Raw genomic sequence first — 4,700 nt, forward strand, 5'->3', positions numbered from 1 at the left:
ACAAATGATACAAAATTACTCAAGATAGTTAACTCCAAAGTTTACTGAAAAGAGTTAAAAATGGACCTCATTGAACTGGGTGACAAAATGGCAGATGAAATTCAATGTTGATAAATGCAAAGTAGTACACATTGGAAATCATAATCCTGACTATATATGCAAAATGTTGGGGTCTAAATTAGCTGTAACCACTCAGGAAAGAGATCTTGGCATCATTGTGCATAGCTTCCTGAAAACATCTGCTCAATGTGCAGCAGCAGTCAAAAAAGCAAATAGGATGTCAGGAACCATTAGGAAGGGATAGACAATAAACAGAAAATATCATAAAAACCACTGTATTAATCCATGGTACATGCACACTTTGAATACTTGTACTTCTCACTTAATCTCAAAAAATATATATTTGAATTGAAAAAGGTACAAAGAAGGGCAAAAAAAATTATTAGAGATATGGAACAGCTTCCAAAGGAGGGGAGAGACCAAAGACTGGGATTGTTCAGCTTGGAAAAGAGCTGACTGGGAGGAATATGTTAGAGGTCTATAAAATCATGAATGGTGTGAAGAAAGTGAATAAGGAAGTGTTATTTATCCCTTTTTACATAACACAAGAACCAGGGGTCACCCAATGAAATTAATAGGCAGCAGGTTTAAATCAAACAAAAGGAAATACTTCCTCACACAATGCACAGCCAGCCTGTTGAACTCATTGCCACTGGGTGTTGTGAAGACCAAAACTATAACTGGGGTTCAAAAAAGAATGAGAAGTTCATGGAGGATAGGTCCATCAATGGTTATTACCCAATAGGGTCAGGGATGCAACCCCCTGCTCTGGGTGTCCCTAAACCTCCAAGTTCCAGAGGCTGGGACTGGACAACAGGGTATGGATCACTCAATAAATTGCTCTCTTCTTTTCTTTCTCTCTGAAGCATCTGGCACTGGCCACTGTCAGACACAGAATACAGGAATAAATGGACCATTGGTCTGACCCAGTATGCAGTTCTTATGTTCTTACATAAAGGCTGTGGCTGTACAAATGTTTTTCTGGTAGGTTAATGCACTTGTTACTGATAATACCTTCTTTCGGTAAAATGGCTGTATGAAAAATTTGGAAATACAGACAGGTGTGATCTATCATGGAGGATCAATTTCAGCACCTAACAAAACAGCTCCTTGCTGTCAGCAGCTTTGTATTAAACAGCTGTAGTTTTTCAGCACCACAGTTATCGGGAGAGCTCCAGAGCCACATCTGTGTGCCTGCCACCAGTACTGAAAAGAAAGGAAATTTAACAATAACCCTTCATCACTCTCAACCTTAACCTGCTTTATTTGAACCCACAAGAACAAGGAGCTTTTGAGGCCACTAGGAAAATCCCTCTTCCCTAGATTTTTCAACACATATGGGATATATATGGTTATCCACTATTTGGAGAGCTCCCTGCCCTAAACACACACACACACGCTTGATTTTCAATTTGAAATCAATCCGTTGTGATTTTTTTTTGGAATGGCTAGGTTTTATTTTTCTGGGGTCAAAGAGCTTAGCTGTGATCTGGACAGCAGTTCTTCCTTTGGTGCTCACTGTTATTAATCACAACTACCTACTCTGAGTTACAAAGTTTGGGAAGCTGTGAATGCAAAGACAGAAGCACGCTCGTGTGTTAGGCGTGGGATTCCGGCTCTAGCAGGCAGGCTGTGCCATTGGTGATGGGAATGATCACATGGCACCAGCCAGATAACTAGATCTATTATGAGCCAGACTGAGTAGTGCTGGAGAGTCTGTACGGGCCAGGGTAAGGATCATCGATTTGAGGAACAGATAGGGGGCCTGGGCTCTTACCTTTAGCACTGACGTGTTCCAGAGACATCCTGTTTATTCTCCACTCCCCATTCGCTCCAATTACATTACAGCGGGCCCTCATGCCACGTTCCTGGGGGGATCGAACCAGGACTGTTCCCGCACGGACAATAGGTCAGCTGGGCTTGGGTAAACTCCAGTAGACTTCAAGCCCCTTCACCGTGGAAATCAGTCGCCAAAAACATGTTTAGATGGGCTGATATCGGTCTTCTGCGCCCTGATCAGACGCAGGGCTGTTGAAAAACCGTGACCATGATTCACACACAACATGTAAAACTTTTTCACGAAAAATTGTTCAGGGAAATTCGAAAAAATGTCAGCCAGTTCTCGAAGTGCTAAGGAAAGATGCTTTGGGAATTACACAGCAAGCCGCTAAGGGAAAGGACCTGGGGGAACTCATTTCACCCCCAGGAGGGCGGGAGAGAACACCCGATAATACAGGATTAGATCGACAGCGAATTATTATTCTGTTTTCAAACTCAGTGTGAGGTCAATTGAAGCTCATTTTCAAAAGACAGCGCTCTCAAGGGGACGTCAAAGGTGGAGAAACCCGCGAGCAAATATTCATGTAGCGACGGCACGAGGAATGGCTCGAGCATCATTTCCTCCTGAAAGATTCAGGTCGTTTCCCTGACCAGCTCTCACGTGCTGCAGGGGGAATAATGCCCCTGGAAGCATTAACATGTGCAGCTTCCCGTCCCAAACCTGCGTCCCCTCTGTGCCAGCAACCCCACCCCGCCCCTCGTTCCTTAGTGGTGACTTGTTGGCCCTGTTGAAGTCAATAGGAATTGCCATTGACTTCAATGCAGCCGGGGCTGTAAGGAAGGGGCTCCTCACTCGTCCTAAAATTGCCCCGGGTTTTCTCGTGCGAGTGGACGGGCACCGCAAGAAGGGAACTGTTTGAGGTGGGAATCTGGGCGAATAATGGGAGCCGCTGGTAATGTCCGTGCAAATGATATTGTTGCCAGATAGCAGGAGGAGCCATCCCGATTTCGCTCTCCTTGTGGCCCAGTCGCTTGCAGGCTGTTTTCTGGGACATCCCCTGAAGCTGGGCAGCCCTAACAGTGTCTAACCCAGTGATCGTGTGGAAACCACCAACAGATCTGGACCCGGAAAAGTGCCCAAGATGGTCCAAACGAATTCACAGGGTGGTTGTTTTTTAAAACCGGAACACCTCCCACCCCCAACCTGCTTATAGGACCCTAATACAAAATCTTCCCCCATCTCCCTCCCACGCCCAAAACTCACGCTTACCTCACCAAAATGGAGCCGAAAAGCCCCCGAAAAAGAAAGCCCCCCCCGGTACTGTGTACATGGAAGATGGTGTGCTCTGGTTTGGGGTTGGGTTGTTTTTATTTTTGTTATGTCTTTGCATTCTTCTCCTTGGCTGCTTTCTCTAGTCGTTTTGTTCTCTTTCCGTTTCATTGCATTTCGTTTCGTTATTTTTCATTTCCTCTGTTGCTTTTGCTTTACAGACCCAGCTGACACTTTTCAACAGCCGCGAAGAGGGGCAGTGTGTCCCTGTCTAGTTAGGATTACTAGTAACTTATGTACGGTCGCCTTCAAAATAGAGGAGTTTCTCTCTCTCTCTCTCTCTCTCTCTCTAAGTAGGCAGGTATGGAAGGGGTTTACAGGCAGTATACAATTGCTCCTTACAATTCATCTAGGAAATCTTTAGGCTAGGCAGAAATCACAATAAAGAAAAAAAGCTGCTTCTAAAACAAAGGGTTAAAAGGAAAGGAGGACTTGTGGCACCTTAGAGACTAACACATGTATTTGAGCATAAGCTTTCCTGAGCTACAGCCCACTTCATCGGATGCATGCAGTGGAAAAAAGGGTTCAATTGACTTCTGTAAGATTTAACAGCGCGGTGGGGATTTATTGCAGCTCGCACTGGGAGGGCTGGCTTAGGCGATTTACCTTTGCTGAGGAGAAGCTGGCCCTATATTATTAGAAGGCAATTAGAAGCTCTGTTAATTTCAAATGGCTGGGATTGTCATTCACTTTGCCTACTTGGGGTGGGCTGGGCGCGGAAGGGAACCGCGTCTGTGTTGATATCGAAACCCCACTGAGTGTTTCTGTCTGTTTGCTGGGTGTCATCTCTTCTTGGCTGAGCGGTCTCCTGCTCTGACTGCGTCGGGCAGATCTGGACGGTAACCCACCTCGATGTGTTTCTGGCCTTGGAGAAGAGAAATGACCCCTCCCGCCCTTCACTTCCTGACCAGTTTGTTTTATTATTGGGATCTTTGAGGTTTGCCTGGAGCTGGGGTAATGCGCTTAGCTGTCAGCCCGCTTCTAGGAGAAACAAGTTATTTTTGAAGTACAAGTTAAACGGGAGAAATCGCTCCGGAGTTTTTTTGTGTCCGGAAGAGAAGCCTCCCAAATCCCAGTTCTCTCTCCGCTGGGTTTGCAGCGGGGTGAACTCGGGGTGGTTTCCAGTTCAGGACTGGAGCTGAGCTGAGCTGCCAGCCGGGCTGGTACAATGCGGACCCCAGGATCGCCAACCCCCGGCCTCCCTTTGCCCGCGACTGCCCGCCGGCCTTTGGAAGGGCCAGGATCAAACAGCCCCGGGCCCCCTTGTACCGCAGGTGAGTCACTCCCCGCAGCGCTGTCGCTGCGAACGGCCCCGCGGGGCCTGGGAGTGACGCCTCGCCAGGGGCGGATCCACTCCCCGGGGAGCGCCTCTCCCGTGGGCCCTGCGCGGGGGGGCGCCCCTGCCGGTCCGCGACTGGAGTGGCCCTGACGCGCCCTTTTTTCTATTTGCTTTGGCAGGAGATTAGGAAAGGCTCTTCCTGCCCCCCTTCGTCCCCCCCCCCTCCCGCCTTCGCCCCGCATAAATAGCCCG

Source organism: Lepidochelys olivacea (assembly GCF_965140295.1).
Source record: "Lepidochelys olivacea isolate rLepOli2 genome assembly, chromosome: 6".
NCBI lineage: Eukaryota > Metazoa > Chordata > Testudines > Cheloniidae > Lepidochelys > Lepidochelys olivacea.